Below are 21,175 nucleotides of genomic sequence, written 5' to 3' on the forward strand. Positions count from 1 at the left end.
TAATATGCTACAATTGCACTTTTTAGGTGATCTCTCTCTCTCTCTCTCTCTCTCTCAAGTGTACTCACTCATTCACTCTTTTCCATTTATTTCTACAGAACATTCAAAAATCTAATCCACAAATTAAGTCCATCATTTTTTTCCTGGGAATTAAATTATATTTTATTAAGGTTTTGTTTCTCTCTCTCCAGAAACCTTAGGGAAAAAATTCTTCTGTAATGCAATGTTGAAGGTCAAGAAATCTGGATACTTTTCTTTTATAATGTTATTTTCCATGTGCCTACAATGTTTTGCCTGCTTGATACATCACAGAAGGTCTGCTTTTTAAGCTATGAGGTATGGTTTCCTTCTGCCATATTCCTATCTTTGGTACTATTTGCTATTCATATTATAATAATTTATAATTGCATACCTACCATTAAGATAAACTAAATTATTCAACTTGGTGTGTGTGTGTTTTATGCCACATTTAAATGAAGGTTTAGTATTCTTTAATATCTACCACAAGTAGGTTATAATGCATGAAGATCACAGGAAATGAACTCCGCTTCTCTGCATCACAAACATTTGGAATACAAAAAGTTCAGGGATGATATTATAAATAAGGAAGGTACAAAGTTTGCTTAAAAATAAAAAAAAGTTTAAAAATTTGTTTTTCTCCAAAGTCCATATAATTGTGGCCTAACCATCAGAGTAAAGGCTTCATTGACTCATTCCTTTGATAAGAATGAGTTCATGCAAAACTGTATATCCAAGTGTGTGTACAGGAGACGCGCACATGCACCACACACACAAGCACATACACCCACAAAGACAGACACACAGCTGTGTTTTTGTTGTTCTAGGTACTTCATATGCATGTTCTCAAGTCTGCCACCTGCCCACTGCATCTGGCAAGTTACTCCTTTGGAGGCAGAACATTTTCTTCAGAGAAGCCTAATTGACAACATTCCCTGCTGGGAAGTATCCAGCCAGCACAAAGGAGGAGCCCTCACTTGCAGATGGCTTCCCGACTCCCATCTTCTTTGTATTCTTCCATTTCATGGCCCTGAAGTGTCCAGTCCTAGAGTAGAAGCCAGGCTGTTGGAGGCTGTAGTTCTTAATTTCACTGTAGCATCTATCAGCCACCTCCTATCCTGTCTGATAGTAGGATGCCCAGGCCAGGTTCTCTCCACACTGGCTGCAATTGGACTCAGGGCTGTGCTTGAAGATCCTCGTGTTGGCCAGAGCCTCTGACTACTGCTGAGTCTTCTGGTTGAGCTTCTGACAGAGCTTCAGTGGGGGGACGCCATGCTGCTGCCGGTACTCATTGTGGGCCTCCAGGACACCGTTATTAAACCATTTGGAAGCTGACTTGCCTGTGGCTATCTTGGTACGCTCCCTGGCCAGCACACGTCTCTAGGATAGTCTCCTAAATTATTCAGCTTCTAACTACACACTCTAAAGCTGCACTGACTCATATGGTAGCCACTAGCCATATGTGCCTATTAGTACTCAAAATGAAATGAGTTTGAATTGAACTGTGCTGTTCATATAAAATACACACTGGATTTTAAAGACTTAGTACAGAAAAGGAGAATGCAAAAATCTCATTAATAATTTTTAATATTGATTACATATCAAAATGACAATAATTGGGATATACTATGCTAAAATATTTTTAAATTAATCTCACCTTTTTGTCACTGTTTTTAATGTGCCTATCAGAAAATTTAGAACTGCACATGTGGCTCATTATATTTCTAATGGTACTACACAGCAAAAGTTGGCAAACTTTTCTCGTGAAGGCCCAGACAGTGATTTTAGGTGGTGTGGCCATATGGTCTCTGCTTCAGTTGCTCGTCTCTGCCATTACAGCACGAGCACAAGCACCGACAGTGCGCAAGTGAGTGAGCAGGGCTCTGTGCCAATGAAACTCAATTTATATACACTGGAACTTTCATATCATTTCCATGTGTCATAAAATATCCTTTTTTTGATTTATTTAATCACTTAAAATGTAAAATAGATTTTGTTCTTCACAGGTCACATAAAAATGAATGGGATGGCCAGTCCGATTTGGCCCATGGGACAGTTTGCCAGCCCCTGCTACACATTGTAGGTTACGGAAAGTGCAACATAGGGACAGGCTCATCATCCACCAAAGGCCACTGTGATGTTAAAGAGGACCAAGTTATGTTATAAAGCTAGAATAGAAAAGAAAAGCTTAAATCAGGTTTACAGGGATAAAGAAGCAGGGCTATTGGATTAATTTTGCAAGTACCAAAAACCACAAGAATGTATTTATTTTCATCCATGGGAATGATTACCATCAATTTGTATTAAATATTCTTATGATAGTAATTTTTTAATCTTGAAAGATTAAAAAAATGTTAGAGATGATGAAGCTGGGACAGAAGATAAAGAATTCACAGATGTTAACTACTTTTTCTGGTAGGGTTCAGTTGCCCCGCCCACTAGGCGGTAGGTGAATCAGTTGGCACAACTGAAAAGCAAAGTCTCTGCCTTGGCAGAGCTATACCACAGAGGAAGTTTGTCACTGACATTTTTGCATCTCTTCCATCTTTGCACTTAGGCCCTGACTTCCTGCAGCTTATCATCTAGTGGAGCCAACAGGGTTTCACCAAATATTACAGTTAGATAGGTATGTCATTTAAAATGTAAAAATAATATGAAATAAAGGACAGGTGCACTGGAAGAATACTTCTCAAACTTAAACATACAGTTGTGTAATCTAAGGATCTTGTTAAAAAACAGAACATGATTTAGAGGTCTGGGCAACACCTATGTTCTGTATTTCTTACAGGCTTCCAGGTGGTGCTGGCATTCTTGGTTCTTGGACCACACTTCACTAAATTGCAAGGGTCACAATGGCAGGTATCTTTGTCTCTTTGGTTCCCTGTTGTATCCAAAGTACCTTGAACAGTGCTTAGCACATAACAGGCACCCATTAAATATATTTCAAATGAATGAAAGTTGATATAGGAGAAAAATCACATGGAGGAACACATTATTTAGATTGAGGTATCTAAAAAAGTCTCTGTGGAGATATATTTTAGCTGAGGCTGTAGCTAGAGCCGTCTCACTTTCTGAATGCTACCACTCTGTCCCTGTCCCCTCCATCATTCACTCTCAACTACAATAACGGGTTCTCATAAAATATCTCAAACAAGGATGGAAATTATGGGTAATAACCACATATATTGCCTCTCCTGTGACATTTTCATTCTTAACATTGGTGCCTAGAGAAAAAACATTTTCCAAGAAGTGACTCTCTAATGGTGGAGATCAAGGACTATTGAAAACTCACTAGGGAAATATTTGGTGCCAGTGTCCTTTTGATTACACCCAATAATAAGACAACTTACTACCAGCCTCTGCATAAAACCAGTGATATGATCATTAACAAGTATGAGTCACTTTTTTAAAAAGTTAAGGCTAGCACTTATGAGTAACACCATTTCTCCTTGCAGAGGAACTGATAAAATAATGGACACTTACAGGTGCAAAGAATCTGACAGATTAATCTGCTGCAACCATTTTCTAGGCCAGGATTTTTTATTTCACATCCTGCCTTTAAATGTCATATAATCTGAGCTTCCTCAGAGAGCAATCTACTCCATTATTAGTAGCTGGTAAATGATACTCAGTTATTTTCTTTAATGATTGCCCTCTTTCTAAACTTCCATTTACCAATTCTGGTCCAACCACATGCCAGAATGGAGTGGTGGGGTCATTTACGAGCTCTGCTTGTATCATCCTGCCCTCTGGAACCCATCAGAATAAGTCTGATCCATCTTCCCTGTGACAGCACCTCCCAATTTGGGAAGACAGTTATTCTTAAAGATGTGGACAACTGCCCATTCATCTTCATGAGAAGTTGTTTCATTTGGTCACTCTTTCACAATTGCCACGTGCTAGCTGCTGTCCTAAACACTGGGGATATTGCTCTGCACAAGGCAGACATAGTCTTCGTCCTCATGGGAATTAAAGTTTATTTGGAAGTGTATACACAAAACAAATTAACACAGCACTGAGTATCATGACAAGGCAAAAAACAAACAAACAAACAAACAATAATAAGTAATTCAAGTGGTCAGAAGATAGAGTTCCTAACAAACTGACATTGACATTAAAGTCTAAAGGACTGAGGTTGACCAGAGTTGGGGAAAGAATATACCAGGCTCGGGAACAACAAGTGCAAAGACCACATTTGAGAAAGAAAAAGTCACATTTGGAACACAGACGGCTATAGCATAGTATGTGAAGGGAAAGTGTTGGGAGATCATTGGGAATCAGGTCGTGAAGGGCTTTGTAATTTCATTTGAAGCTTCTGTACTTTAGCCGAAAGACCAGAAGAAGAAATTGAAGGGTCTTAGCAAGATAGTGACGTGATCAGATTTAAACTCTATAATACAATGGTTGCTCTGGCTTTGCTGTTTATAATGGAATGGAGATGAATAAAGCTGGAGGCAGGGAGCTATGTCAGTGTTTTCAAAATGTAGAATGCATATATATATCATCTGGGGATCTTTCCAAAATTCAGATCATAAGTAGGTTCGGGTGGGATCCAAGCTTCCATATTTCTAACGAACTTCAGAGTGATGCTGATGCCAATGAACGGAGGTCCTCACTTTGAGTAACAAGTAAAAAGCTAAGAGGTGAGAAATGATGGAGACTGGCTGAGGTAACAGCAGTGCATTTGGGAGAGAAATAGACAGATTTGGGTGTGTTTCAGAAAGTCTGCTCAGCAGGTCTTCATAATGATTGGGTAGGGGACATGAGAAAAGAGTATCTCCCAGGTTTCTGGCTTAGCAAGTGGGGATGTGGGGATTTTGGTGTTTTTAAACATATTATTTATATTTCAAAACAAAATTCTCAATAATTTTCAATCTCACATAACTATAACAAGTTCTCTCCAGTCAGCTGTCCCTGGTCCACGAAATCTGAAATATTTATTCTAAAATGAATTTGGTGGCTTAGAAAATGCATAAGCTGAGTTATAATGCCTTGATAATGGTATTTGGATTCTTTAAATACAAACAATCTGGGGGTTAGCTTTCCATCTACATAGCAGTGTGAGCATTCAGTATCTGCAGCAGGCAGATCTATATTTCTACAGTGCACTGTGGACTTCAGTGGCTCGCATACCAATGGGGTCTCTTTTGGCTTTAGCAGCAGAAATGGGTAACCAGGGATGAAAGGCTCATTTCCTAACGTCTTACTACGGGTGTGGTAGTACTAATGGAAATCACAGTTCTGCAGTGGGCCAGTGGAGTTTTTGATGCTGGGATTCCTCTGACACTCCCACAGCTTCCTGTTAAACAGAAGAGGTAATTTAAGGGTTTGATTATTACAGATCTCTTGAAGTTTAGCACACATAGCATTTGCAGCCGGCCTTGCTAGAATAGTTCAGGGTGGGAGGGGAAGCTGATGTATGAATCAACAGAACCTTATTTTAAGAGATAAGTCTGTTCTCTCCTGTCTGAAAGATCACATCCATTTTGTGTTTTATGAACAAAGGGTTGATTTGTTGAACTTATCAGGGATAGGATTCATAGGCAGGACCTAGGCTTGTCAGCTGCCTTAGGGAGCTGAAATATTCCTGGTTGCAAAGCTTAAAAAAAGACTTTTGTTTATGGTATATATTCCATAGTTTTCCATCTACTTAAATCGAAGCTGACAGAAATTCAAAGTCAAAGCCTTCTTTATAAAGTGATTCTTTGTGATGTAATTACAGAATGAAATCTCTTGGCTGAAATAGGATTTTCTCCCCCAGAGATGACATTAAAAAGAAATAGAGATTATCAATAAACTATCTGAGAACCTAGATGAGTAGCAGTAAAAGGAAGAAAATCATTTTTTAAAATTCTCATGAATACTGTCAGGAAATAACATCATTCAGTTGAATAACAGTTCAAACTAGTCTACAGGAACTGAGCAAGCCAACCAAGGCATTGCTGAAGTCCCAGGAGAAGCTGGACAGTTGTTCATAATAGAAGGCATCTTTAGGATATTTGCCCTGCACCCAGCATTGTTCATCTGATAACTTCCTCGTTGACCGACAAGGATAGATCCCTGTGGCAAAGATAATTACCTGTCTTTTACTTCTGGGTTCATGGGTAGGCAGAATTTCCCAATCTCCCTTGCATTTAGATGGGTCCTGTGACTGAGTTCTGGCAATTGAAAGTGTGTGGAAGTAATGAATACCTCTTCTGGGCTTAGTGCCTAGAAGTCCTTATCTTCACCCATGGGCATCCCCATTGCAGAGGATCCAATAGAGAACTTCTACATCACAGGAAAAATCAAAGTCACAAAATACGCAGCAGCATCACAGCAAAACTCCTAGTCCCTGTGAGCCACGTCTTGTGTCTCCGGGTTCCACGTTCGTGGTACCAAGAGTAAGTAGCTCATTCTTTCTGGACCAGGTTCTCTTCTGCGGTTGACTTCTGGAATTGAGGGCATGTCAATTTAGGAGCTTGGAGCAGCCTCCTTCAGTGGAAGTAAATAAAGCCAGACTGCCAAAGTGAGTAACCAGGCAGAGCACCCAGGAGAGAGACCGTGAGACCACAGATATATAATGTGAGATGTGAAGGAACAGTTTAGTTTCCTAAAGTTTACTATTTCCTGGATTTCTTTTCTCATTAAATGAATCCTTTCTTTTAACTAACAGTTTCCTTCTTCTGATCGAAGCTGGGAGTTGAGAAAGATCCTACAGAAAGCCTCATATCAAAGCTACTTATTGCTCATCTTCCAGAGACTTAGGATTGAGTTTATTCTACTGAAGATTCAAGAGTTCAAATGATGATGTTGTTTCTGTTCAGTAATTGTGGTTGTTCTTCCATAGCTGCAACCGAGAGCAAGATCAGGACCCCATCTGGACTGCCTGTTGCTTTATTTCAGATCATGTTGTTTGTTCAAAACAGTCAGGCCCATTAGCTAAATGAAGACCCCTCTGGTTTCAGTGGTGGAAAGAGAGGAAGAAAGGAAAGTGTTCAACTATTTTGATTTAATTTAGGAAAAGGAAGGGAAGAAGGATAAAATGAGGGTGGTGGATGGTAAGGAACAGATCAGAGGCAGATGGAAAAGGAAAATAAGTCAGAAAAAGAGAACAGGGAAATGAGAAGGGGGAAGACAAACACTGTACGCTCTCCATCTAATGGGCCTCTTGCCGGCTCATCAAGTTTATCACTGATGGGGGCATCAGAAAAGAACTAAATGGAAAAAATAGTTGCACTTACAAGCTTCAGTGAGTTCAATCTTCCTCAAAACAAACTGCAGTTATAAGAAAAAGATGAATTTCCTCCTGTGTTTGGGTCTAGAGTGTTCAGGGAGCAGGGGAGAGGGTTTATTGATTCGTGTAGCTTTTTCTGTGTAGAATTTTTAAACTTTGCATCTGAAATGCTGTGTATATGGGGGAGGAGTAGATGTCTGCATCCTGCTCGGAGAGACATGTAAACATTTGCAGGCTACTGAAATGACTTTTCTATGGACAATACAACTTTTAAACCCATGGGCAAGCCAACCAGTCACTATTTTGATGGTACAGCTACTCCAGTTGTTCCGGGTTGTTGTCCTTCTCATCTCTGATCTCCTTGACTCCCATTCCTTCTACACTCCATTTGTCTTTCATTGTTCTGCACGAATGACATGTTTACAGCATGAATCTGACTATCCATCTCTTGTGTAAAAAATCCTCAGTGACATTCAACATTTTTGGATTAAGCAGTTTCTACGTAGTGGAAATACAAACTGTCCCTAACATACAGGTGTGAGCTTACATTTTTATTCTTCCTTACTCTATTTGCAGCCAAACCAGGCTAGTGCATTTTCCTCCAGCACATGGCCTGTTGCTATCTCAGGCTGAAGCTCCCTTCCCACTGCTCCTGCCCTACTCCCCACAACCCTTTAATATAACTTCAACAACCCTTAAAGGGTATCTTTAAAGGCTCTCTCAAGTGTCACTTCCTTTACTGATCTTTTCCTTCTCTTAACTCCAGAACTTTAACTGCTAATGAATTTACTATATGCCAAATACTTCACTCAATTAACTCATTTTCTTTAAAACAACCCAAGAGGTGGGTTCTTTTTTTTATCACCTGCTTTTAAAAAAAATAAGTATAATTAACATATAACATTATATTAGTTTCAGGCGTACAACAATGATTTGATATTCATGTATATTGTGAAATGATCACCACAATCAGTCTTGTTAACATCCATCACCATGCATAATTACAAAATTGTTTTTTCTTGTGATGAGAACTTTTAACATCTACTCTGGTAGCAAGTTTCAGATATGCAACACAGTATTATTAACTAGTCATCATGATACATTCCCAGAACTAACTGAAAGTTTATAATCTTCGGTCACCTTCACCCATTTTTTCCCAAATCCCACCGCACCCATACCTCTGGCAACCACCAATCTGTTCTCTGTATCAATGAGTTCATTGTTCATGGTTTTTTTTTTATTTTGGTTAGAATCCACATATAAAAGATTATAAAGTGTTTGTTTTTTGTGTGTCTGACTTATGTCACTTAGTATAATGCCCTCGAGGTCCATCCATGTTGTTGCAAATGGCAAGATTTTCCTCTTTTTATGGCTGAATATTTCATTAGATATACAAGGTCTGCCATTGAAAACATCTGGCCATTTTTTATATAACAAGAATGGTTTGAGTGACATTGATGTAACCTGGCAGCCAAGGAGAGCAGACTGAAATGTGCATGCATGAACAATGACAACTTCACTGTACTAGTCAGTGGAGGCAGAAGGCTCTGTTGAGTGAGCATTTATGCTGTGTGGCCGTCACAATCAAAATGACTGAGCAGGTAGAGCAATGAATCTGCATCAAATCTTATGTTAAGCTTGAACATTCCTCCATGGAAACTATTTGGATGACTCAGAAGACCACTGCTATGGGCAACTGGTGGTTGGCAGCTTCAGCACAATGCAACTGTTCATGTATCATGTCTCATAGAGAGTTTTTGGTGAAATATCAAACCCCCACATGACTCAGCCTTCCTGTAGCCCAGATTTGGTGTCCCGAGACTTCTGGCTCTTCCCAAAACTAAAATCACCTTTGAAAGGGAAGAGATTTCAGACCACCAGTGAGATTCAGGAAAATAAGACGGCACTTCCAACAAAGGATTTTGCAGAGTATTTTGGACAGTGGAAGACATACTGGGAGAACTGTGTGAGGTCCCAAGGTGCCTATTTGGAAGGGGACTGAGGAGTCAGTGTCCTATGTACTGTATTTCTTGTATCTTGTATCTCTTTCAATAAATGTCTCTATTTTTCATATTACATGGCTGGACATCTTCTGGACAGACCTCATAAAAATATGACCACATTCCACAACCCATCAAAATAAAATATTTCTTATTTTCAAGATAGTACTTCAGAGCCTTTTTAAATTCTATTTTCTCATCTTTGCCTATATTCCTTTCATGACACTGTTAGTAATACATTACCAATTATGAATCTATAAAATGTAGTTTCTACAACACACAGTAGAAACTTAAAGGATTCACTCTAATCTCTTTGACCATCACAAAATGACCTGATACTGTTTTAATCCACATGGTTCCACCAGCTTTTTATCATAAAACTGAAATGTGGCCCCTTCCTGGCTTGTTTCCATGCTCACCATGTGAAGCTATTTTGTTTGTTTGTCTTCATGTGTCTCATAAGCAAGTCTCAGCAACCATAACAACATAAGTAGCTTACAGTTCCTTAAATGAAGGTTATAGTGGATGCTATCCATCTCATTATATCTTTTAAAACAACTGCTAAGCTGTTCCTTACATTCAGTAAATATTTTCAAACTCTGATAAAATAACATGTAAAATAAAAACTAAAAATGCAGGCGATTTCTTTGACCTACTCCTTTTTAACCTCCCATTGTTTCATTAGGTTACTTTGTACGGTTGTTTTACTTGCTGTTTACCGGACGTGGTGCTTTGCAAGCATGAGAGTGGATAGCTGCTATGTTTGCTTCAGAATGAGCTATTTGTCTCTGATTCCTCAAGTCTTGTTACATTATAATTGCAGCATCTTGCCTCCAAAAGGAAGAAGCACAGCACATAAATGTGCCAGCAGCAAGCTCGTGTTGCCGTTCTTCAGAGCACTGGACCAGACCACTGATCCTGGAATGCGACACTGCCACCTGGGGGATGGAACTGTAACAGTCGTTTGCTGCTGAGCTGAGCTGAAGCCCTGAGATGCCACAACAATCTGAAGAAACTGGGAGCAATGAGAATGTTTCTGACATAGGGTGTAAAGTTCTGGAGTATACTTTGGGTTGTTTCTCAAAAGCAAAATATATGTAATTCTAAAGCCATTCCTTTCTTTCAAAATAGGAATCAGTCATTGTGATGTGTCACTTTAATTTTTTGTATTACATTCCATTTCCTTTAAGTCATACCTGGAACCTGAAGGAGTTTCAGGGCTCATCTCAAATATAGTCCCCATTACAGAGGTGATGGAATGGAAGTCCAAATATTTCCACAATTTTCCCTAACATATAACTTAGTAAGTCCAAGAGACACAAATACCCTGTCTCCTAATTAAATGCCCTCATTGCTTCAAGATCCTGTTCCCAATTATATCAGAACACAGGTACTTCCCGACCGTGTAAGCAGTCACTCAGCTGTCTCCCAAGAGTAAAATACATGTAAAAGTGAATCAACAACAGTGTTATGGTAATTTTAAGGTTTTATTACACACATTCCTTTGGTGGAAGGCAAATAAATAAGATGAAAGGTGGAAGGCTGAGTGGTGCTGATTGATTTGTGTGCTTATTTCACAGACTGGTGTACTTATCCTTTATTAGTCTTTTATATTTAACTCCCATAAAGTCCTAGGCTGTTGGTGCATTTTAAATAGGAAATTTTAAAGAAAATAATTTTGGTACATGCATAGTTTAAAAAAACTATGATAAAAAACTAATTCACACTTTTTAACCTCTGTTTAGTAAGATAGCTAATCATTAGGGTAAGTGGGAAATTGAAATATATATCACCAAGAAACATAGCTTCACATAAGTCAAGCATTTTTCATTTTTCAATTTTTTACTTATTTGCTCTATATGAATAACATTACTCATTTATTTATTTATTCATCAATATTTACATTATTCCTATTCTAAAAGGACTGAGCAATTTATTGATATGAGATAAAATCTTCATCCTTACTTGTATTAAAATTCAAAAGTCCTAAATCTTATTCTCCACTGAATGGGACTCCCAGTGGTCTTGCCCTTACATACCAGGGACAGCTGAGGCTCCCTGTGACTCACTTTAAGTCTCCTACATCTGCCTCATCCCCTGTACCTTACTCCCTACCCAAGTCTACAGACGTCTGCATGCCAAAGATGCAGGGCACTTTGAATTTGGAGTAACTGATAAAGGGGAGCAGTATTTGTCACCCCCAAAATATGCCTCTTTGGCATAAGGGTTATCATCAGCTGGTAGAAGCTCTAAAAAAATAGTAAAACTTACCCTAGTGTAAGAGACACTTAATTACTTTTGTAAGGGAAACATCCATTTACCAGGGTGTCTCCCTCTCAGTACAAGGAAGAAGAGGATGATGGCCAAATCTCTAGAAATTCTTATCATTAGAGAAGGAAAGGATTTAAATATGCTTAACATTCATAAGCTTGTTTACTGTGCTCCTAGTAACATTTCATAACTGGCCTTTCCACCACCAGCATCTTTTATCTTTTGAGAGATAGTATTTAATGATTACTTAGTTTTCCTAGATATCCAGGATATCTCCTAGATATTCAGGAGGTATAGCTGTTTTGTTTGTAGTTCTCCTCTTACGCTGGCTTTTATTGGTTCAGACAAGAACCAGGAAGGGTAGAGGGACAATTATTTTTCCTCCCCTACAGTGACAACAGATGTCATTTCTAGGGGAGGAAGACAGCATCATTACCATAAAGAGTCAGTGAATTCATGAGGCGGTGAATTACTGAGGTGGCAAGGAGGGAATGCTTAGGAGAAATTAACAGATACCCGGCTAAAAGAATATTAATAGAATTAATGCAATGGAACAGTTTATTTAAACTTTAACAACAACCCACAGTGAAAATAAATTTTATTGTCAATCACACACATGTGTATGCATGAGGTAAGCTATCTGTTCATATGCTGTAAGAAAGCCTGTTATATAATGATGATTTAAGAATGAAGTTAATTTTTCTCTCTAAAATTCCAAATTAGAAGCCCAGGCCTGTAATACTGACCTAGGCTCCTTCTACCTTGGTGTCCTGCCTTCCTGATCACACCACTGTTTTGTCTAAGATACCTCTTCTCTTACAGGGCATGCCACAGAAGTTACACATGTCACTTCAGTTTGTATCCCACTGGTAGGGCTTAGTCATGTGGCCACATACAGATGTAAAAGAGACAGGGAAATGCGGGCTTTAGCTGAGTGCCCATGTGCAAAATTAATATTCTATTACATGGAAAAAGGTGAGTTAGGGTAACAACTGCTACTCAGAGAGAGAGAGAGAGAGAGGGAGAGAGAGAGAAGGTAGAGAAAGAGAGAGCTTTTCCTAATTCCAAATGTGTCAAACACAATGTAAGTTTATTTGTCAGTTATGTTTGGTGTTTGTTCAGAGACCCAGACTGATGGTAGCCGTGCCATCTCCAATACACAATACCATTGCTGGGGTGAAGGAGGGGTTGCCTTCTCCTTCCTAGTCACAGGAAAGTGAGAACAGAAGATGGAGAAGGTATTCGTGTTTCTTAAACAAATTGGCCAAAAAATGACTGACCCCATGTGTCATGTGGACTTGAATTCATTGGCAAGTTGTTGTGTGAATCCACCTCAGTGTAAGAGAAGCCAGACAATGCAGGCCCTGGATGAGCACCCACTTCCGAAGATTGACTCTGCGCTGTAAATAGGAGCATGAATGTAAGTAGAAAGGGAGCTCTCTCTGCGACAGAAAAGGAGAATGCTTGTTGAAGTCTACTTCAGTCTTTGCCACTGCTGCCCACTTAGGTCAAATTTTCCTTTTCATTCAGAGTTATGACATACTCCAGCAGAGAGACAACCCCCAAGTCCCATCCAGATCCTCCATCCTGTTAGAAGTCTGGCATCCTTGAGTGAGGTGCATTGTATCAAAACCGAGAGTAAATTGACCATCTATAAGTCCAAACTGAGTTACATGTCCCCATCCCCCAATCTAACACATAGTGGTAAACAGGAACAGGAGAGACATAATATAGAACTGAATTCTGAAAAGGGAAAAGTAAAAAAAAAAAAAAAAAAAAGCACAGTAATTGGATTCATTATCAGGACAGTAGAGTACTTTCCTACCTTAAGCTAACTGGCAGCCCTTGGTTCTACTCTATGAGGCAAAACTCCTCAGTCACTGTCCTGCCAATTCCTTACTCTGCTTCCAGAGAGGTTCTTGCATGTTCTTTATCTCCATGGCCACATATGAAGCAGACATTGGAGGGTATTCCCAAGTGGGGAGCTCCAGAATGTTGGCAAGCTGCTGCTTTCTGATTGGACAGATTTAGGGAAACAAAGTTTGCTTTTAAGTGGTGAACTAGAAAAGAATTTTGCAAGCCTGGTCCACAATTTGTTTGGTAATACAATGTTGCAAAAACCTTTATGCATGAACTCTTTGTTTCTATCAGTTCTGGTCCCAGGGAAATAAAGACAAAGTTCTTTTTTTTTTTTTAGGCATGTATATATCAATTTAATGATTCCCCACTTTAATAACACTTTTCTATTAATCAACAAATTAATGAATCTTCTAGACTAGATGAGAGGGCTTCTACTTTACTCTTCTTTTTTTTTTAATTTTAATCATTGTTCAAGTACAGTTTTCTGCCTTTTACTCCCATTCCAGCCCACCCACCCAACCCTCCCCACTTCCCTCCTATTACCACCCTCCCTGTAGTTTTTGTCCGTGTGTCTTTTAAATTTGTTCCTGTAAACCATGCCCATTCTCCCCTGAAATTCCCTCTTCTCTCCCCTCTTATCTAGGTTGCTTTTTAGCCTGATAATTCTGGTCTTTTGTTTAATCGGCCTTTTGTTTACTTGTTCCTTTGCCTTGTCAATCACTCCTTGATAGGAGTGATTAAATTAAATAGGGACTACCTTAAGGCCTAACAGAACAATTGGCTTCAGTTGGAGGTCAATGTCCTTACTCTGATGTTCCCCAGAGTCACCTAGTTTTAATGGTTTCCTCCAGTCTTATCCCCTGCTAAGGCTGTTGTTTGATTTACAGTAGAGATTCCTTTTATCTCCGCCTCACTGTGGATACAAATGCCTTTGTTTCCTGTCAGGACTAATTGATAAGGCCCTGTGTTATAAGGCTCAGTCAACTAAGGTTTTGGACCAAAGAAACAGAAAGCCTGCCTTGCTAGCGCTTCTTTCTCTTCCTTTTTTGGCTAGTTCTAACTTGAGATCACCTCTCCAACAGGACTTGGCACATGGCAAAAAATTTAAATTTTAAAAAGTAATTAACAGCCAACAGGCAATAAGAGCATGCATTAAAGTTGTGGTCAGCACATGGTCTTACATAAAAGACCCCTCCAAGTCAAATTTGGCAAATGTTCTGTGACAGTATACTGATGGTCAATGGCCTTCCAGTCCAACCTCCGTGTCCCTACTCCATGCCATCTAACCATTAAGCCAGTATAGCAATTTTAGGTGCTGTTCCTACAGGCCAACTCCCAGGTACCATGGTCTGTATTAACTGGAATAGCAAGACAACCATAATCAGAGAGAATCCAAAACAATAAAAGCTTCAACAACAGAGTTGTTTGTTTATTTCTTAAATAGAAGTCAGCTAGGGAGTCCACGGCTGAGATGGAGGCTCCATAATCATCAGGGATCCCGGCTCATTAGATCTCCTTGCCTGGCCATTGTCAATATGTGATTTCTAGCCAGTGGTTTGGCTACTCAGGTGTGATCAATAACTCTGCATTCCAGCTCAAGTGGGAAGAAGAGGTCCCATTGCCTTCCCTCAAAGGCACAACCCGAGGTAGAATACTTCACACTATTTATGCCCCTTTACCAGATCTAGGTTGTAGATGAAGGAAAACTCTTTTCCTCTACCCATCTGAGATTTTCCAACTGAGACGCTGTAAATTAGACTTCCTGAAGACAGATTAACAAGAGAAAAACAAACAAGTTCACTGACACATGCATTGTGCGTGCACACGAAGGAGCACTCAGGAATGCACACCCCAAAGGGTTGTGGGAACCTGGGCTCACACACCATCCCGGGCAAAACAAAGGAAGAGACTTTGGGGCATTCCAAGCAGGGGAGGCAAGTTATGGGAGGGTGGGCATCATAAGTAAACAAAGGTTGCTTATGAAGATTTACTATGCAGATTTTCCCTTATTTTTCAATCTATAAAATGCACCCGCCCCCCATTTGGGAGGAATAATGATTGTTAATGCTGCTGTTTTGTTTATATTTACATTGGTGAAATATTATGTTATTTATGTTATTAAATATTTTACCACATTTTTTGCTTCAAATTTTTTTTTTCCTATTTTCCTCCTCCAAAATCTAGGTGCGTCTTATGGTCTGAAAAATATGGTACACAGATGGACACCTTCTCCATTAACAACCTTCTTCTTCCAGGCACAGGAGAAAGGGGCATCTTTACACATGGAAATTTCCTTCACAAAGGGAAAATGTGGGTCTGTTCTTAGAGCGTTTTCTGCTTCTGCAACAGCCTTTTCAGTGGCCTTGATTTAATTTAACATAAAACCATATGCCAAAGAGGCATATTTTGAGGTGGCATGTTCTGGAGTTACAGGGTGCAGCCAAGAGGGGGGACCCCAAATAGGCATTTGAAATGGGATCCAGAACTCAAGGTGTCCAGGAGATTTTAAGGTGTCTTCACCCCTTCCCCCACAGGTGTGAGTTGGGGGAAGGGGCACACAGAGCAAGAACATGCAGGGCAGCTTTGCAGCTAATCCATGGTGTGGTCATTTAACATACCTATAGCCTTTGGCTGGTTGCTTAAATATGCTAAATAGCTATGGCCAGGCTCAAGGCCAGGGGTATGGAAAGGGATCTCCCCCCAAGATGGGACTGGGGGGTAGGTCCCCTGAGTTACAGTGCCTGCGTGGGAGCTGGGAGAAGATTGGCTCCATGACATGGGGTGACACCTGCCCAGACTCATGATGGCAGTCCAGTAAAGCTGGAAGGGTATGAGTTCTGGGATGTGAAGCCGAGTGTAGGAGGAGAGCCATGCGCAGCCCTGAGAAGGTGAACCATGTGCAGCCCTGAGAAGGTGAACCATGCGCAGCCCTGAGAAGGTGAACCATGTGCAGCCCTGAGAGAGAGAGAACCATGCAGCTGTGGAAGTGCAGAGAGGATCACAGCCCTGAGGGAGAGAACCACACGGCTTTGGCAGAGTGGGGACTCCTGTGGCCCTGGGAGAGAGGACCATGTACTTTTGCCAGAGTGGGGACCCCCCCGCAGCTTTAGAAGGGGGAACCACCACCTGGTTTTAGCAGAGATCCCGGCGACTCAGCGGAGGGTGCCGGGAACACAGGGAGGTCTCCCAGTCGAGATGAAGTACTAACTGGGAAGAACCAGAAGACTGCCTGAACCTTGGACTTCTATTTCCTTTCCTGAGATACGGTACTCTGGACTGGGCAAAGGAGGAAGGAAGGAAGGACTGTGTCTGTTTGTGGGTCTTTTAAGGGACTTTAGGATTTTTGATAAAGATATTAGGTCACTACTTGAAGTTTGTATAGCATTAAATAAACGTTTCCTTTCCTTTTCACGAATCTCTGGCATTGAGAGATGTCTTTCCTAGGGCGGTGGACATAACTGACCCGGGGCCTTTCTTTCAATAATAGTATATCGTCCCAGGCCCCCTTTGTTTGTTCTGGAACACTGGTACCCTTGAAAGTTATATGGACACACAGCTGAAGAGTACCTAGGAAATGTAGATGAAAGGTAGTTGTTTATCATTTAATGTAGTTGTGTATCATTTATTAAGATGTGAATGGGTATCTGGGGAAAATTCAGAAGTCTTTTCCATTCGCTTGTATGTATAAAAAAATTAACAACATGAAAAGTACCCTATTTGTAATATTTTCTGATATTTTCTTCTAGAATCTATTCTAGTAAAAGTGTTAGTCAAACCCACATAATTAGTTTCTCCATTTGTTAATGCATCAAAACCAGCAGTTTTAAATCTATGGATCTAGAAGGCAAGTTTAAGCTGTACATGCTTCAGTCAAATTCTGCATCCTTGATTAAAGGAAGCTTTCACTTAGTGATAATCTCAGATGCAGGATGATTGCAAGAGCAAAAACAAATCCACTCCTAGACATAAGACAAAACAACAAGGGCAAAAGAGAAGAAAAAATAAATCTTTTCTATAAGTCTTTAACTGGAGACCTTCACAAATAGGCATAAAAAGCTTAAATATGGAAAGCACCTGAAAGTGGTGAGAGTGAAAGAGTTTCAGCTGGTGTCACACCCTGCAGTTTACTACTCCTGGTATTTGAAATGGATAATAAGCCCCCATCACCTTGCCTCCATTTCTAGGGTTCCTGTGAGCTCAGTCCCACCTGTTCAGACTGCGTTGCTCCCCAGCACATGATCAGGACAGGAGACAGCAGCCTGTCTTCTTCTCAGGGCAGGTCTGAGGGTGTACTCCATATGGCATGGCTTCACAGTGGGGAAAACCATAAATGTGCATCTTTGAAGAACTAAGTGAAATAAGTCAGTCAGAGAAAGACAAATACTGCATGATTTCACTTATATGCGGAATCTAAAGAGCGACAGAAATGAATAAAATTGAAACAGACTCATAGCTGCAGAGAACAGACTGATAGTTGCCAGAGGGGAGAAGGGCGAGGCAGGCTGGGTGAAAAAGATGAAGGCATTGAGAAGTACAAATGGGTAGTTACAGAACAGTCATGGATGTGAAGCACGGCACAGGGAATATGGTCAATAATATTGGGATAGTCATGTGTGACGCCAGTTGGGCCCTGGACATATTGGTGGGGGGCTCTGTAAAGTCTATGATTGTCTAATCACTACACTATGGATATGCTGTCTGTACGCCTGACAGTAAGTAGTACATAATAATATTGAATGTAAACTGTAACTTAAAAAAAGAATCAATTATTTCTCTTTTAAATTTTTCTTTTAATTTCAGTTTTGGAATGACATGAAATCTGGAGAAAACAGCAATTCTCAGTGAGTAAAAATTTCAACAGTGAATAAGGTTTTTTGCAAGTGTTCAAAACAAAAATGAATCTTAGACAAAGCTTTAGTTTTAAAATGTGGCTTGGAGCAATTTATTGACTCTTCAGAGAAGGTGGTGGTGCTAATCTTTGAGGTTTCTGGGGTTTTTAAATTACTGTTATTTAAATAAAAATGCTTGTAAATAACATACGCCATTAATATTTTTAGTCACAGAAATAACAAACTCAACATCCCATAAACATTTCCAAGGCAGATATAAAAGAGCAAATTCACTTCGCAGTAATAAGGTGTCGTCCTGCCTATCATCACAAGCTAACAAAGAACCTCTGCTCCTTCTCTAGCAGGCCCCCTCTGTAATGAGGACTGTATCTCACAGATTTATCAGTTTTCTTTCTTCTTTGGGTTCATTCATACTCAGTAATTGGTTATTACTGGTCAGATATCACCAATGTTTTCACATAAAATAGTATACTATCCAAAAACAATGTTACCACAAACCATTAGAAAAGCTGTTTCATAATGCATACATGGATTTTTTTACTAACATATACTAAAAAACAAAAGAGTAATTCCAAACAGATGACATTTACAAAAACAGATTATATTTCAGAATTATTTTTCTCTTTTAGGTTCACTCTCTCCTTTACCCTCTCTCCCTGCCCCATACTTCCCTCTGGGCACCATAGAGTCAAGCTGACCTAGCTGTGTTATTTGGCTCACACAATCTGCACAGTGACCCACATTAGTTCCATCTACGCATGCAAACTTGAATGTCTGATCCCATTCCTCTTTATCTGGTGCTTGAACCCTAACCTGTGCTCAATCAACCTAAACATTATGAGACTCTAGCTCAAACTTTTGTTCATGGTATCTGCTTTATCTGGAATTGGTATTCTCCTTTTAATAATCCTACTGCTGCCCTGGCCAGGTGGCTCAGTGAGTTGGAGTGTCATTCCCTACACCAAAACGTTGCAGGTTTGACCCTGCAGTCAGGGCACATACCTAGGCTGTGAGTTTGAACCTTCATCAGGGTGTGTGCAGGAGGCAACTGATCAATGTTTCTGTCTCTCTCTCTCTTCCTCTTTCTCTAAAATCAATGAACATAATCTCAGATGAGGATTAAAAAAATAAGAAGAACCATAATAATAAAAATCCCACTGGTACCTCCCCTCCTGCATGCTACCTTAAAGTCTCACCTAGAGTTTGCACTTAACACGTGCACTGTAACTGCTTGTGTCCATCACTGCCCTTTCCCTCAGACCACGAACACCATAAGGATATTGCCTGCATCATGTTCATCTTGTTTATGCCGGCATCTAGAACAGTGCCATGCATAATAACACCTTAATGAGGCTGCTTAAATCATGAACTCATCAATTCAATAATATGAAAGTGCTCATAACGGTCAGATGGCACAGTGCCGTGGAGGGGGAGTGGAGGAGGGAAAGGCAGTGAGCAGTAAAGGGGAGAATGCTGAACAAACTGTGCTACCAGGATGTCACCACAGCATTCACGCCGCGTAATTCCAATGACAACTGTATTTACAAAATACTGAAGTGATGAATTGGTAAACATCGTCATTCTCTCAACATGCAAAGACTAAGATGTTGACTAAGCCTAGTAACAGATATCTTTAAGTATAAGGATCTGATGCTAACCCCAGCTTTGTGGCCCTTTATGGACTGGCCATGCCTGCACAACTTACATGGAATTTGTTCTGATGACTGGTATCTGTCTTCCAAGCCATCAAAAAACCTTCCAGAAGAATCCAGAATTGGTCATCAGAACAGTCCTTTGAGCCCTGACAAAAACGTAGCAAAGTCAAACAGTTGATCCTTGAACAGCATGAAGGTTTGGGACACCAACCTCCCCACACTCACACAGCTGAAATCTACATGTAACTTGTCTCCCCCAAACCTAAACACCCATAGACCACTGTTGTCTGAAAGCCTTACTGGTGACACAAACAACCCACTAACATATATTTTGTATGTTACATCTATTATACACTGTATTCTTACTATAAAGTAACCTGGATGAAGAATAGTATTAAGAAAATCATAAAGAAGAGAAAATGCATTTACAGTATTTACTGAAAGAAACACGAGCATGAGTGGACCTGCACAGTTGGAACTTGTGTTGTTCAAGGGTCAAATGTATCTGGCTGAATACTGAATTTACTAATAAAACACCATATGTGATGGAAAAGAACAAATCTATTTTTTTGACAATTAACACCCTTGGAACAGAAAATATTTTAAAAAATTAATTCTACAGCTTCTTCAGTTACAGCTCTCATGTATACATTGTTTTCTCTTAAATAGCCTTTAATCCATAAAAACTAAGATTTCTAGCATTGAACTGAAATGATGTGGGCCATAGTGAAAGCACTCAACAAACTATACACACACACATATAATATATGAGTAAAATAGAGAGAGACAGAAGAGGAGAAGAGAAAAGAAAAGGAAGAAAAGAAAAAATAAAAGGAAAGAAAAGAAAGGAAAACAATAGAAAGGCTATACTTGGGTCTCACTTTCTCTGGGGAAAGTTTGAAGACTGTTACAATTTTGCCTCTTGGGAGGACTTGCCTGAGGCCTCACAGACTGCTAACAGGTGACATTCCTCTCTTCTTTCTAACAACACTGGGTTTTTTTCTTAATATTAGAGAGTGATTATTTGAAAAAAACAACAACAAACAAACCACAATCACTTGAGAGAAAACATGGATCATTAACATAATAGTTCACAAAAGTGCCTGCAGGAACTGACTCAGGTACAAAGCCAACACCAACCCCACAGGGTGGAAGAAGCCCTAAGGAATTCAGCCCTCTCTGTAGCCTGGTGTTTTTTCCTACACCTCACACTCCCTACAAGGTGAACTTGAATAGACAAAGAACAGGTGTAATGCTCTACTTTAGGATTAATCAAGCAGCAAGACAGAATTTGATTGCTAATTT

The 21,175-nt window shown here is 39.9% G+C and overlaps 1 pseudogene; it reads right to left on the reverse strand.

Moving 5' to 3' along the window:
* Positions 1–551: 551 nt before the first annotated feature.
* On the reverse strand, positions 552–19,796 carry LOC118498423 (annotated as a pseudogene).
* Positions 19,797–21,175: the final 1,379 nt, after the last annotated feature.

This window comes from Phyllostomus discolor, chromosome 2, assembly GCF_004126475.2.
Source record: "Phyllostomus discolor isolate MPI-MPIP mPhyDis1 chromosome 2, mPhyDis1.pri.v3, whole genome shotgun sequence".
Lineage (NCBI taxonomy): Eukaryota > Metazoa > Chordata > Mammalia > Chiroptera > Phyllostomidae > Phyllostomus > Phyllostomus discolor.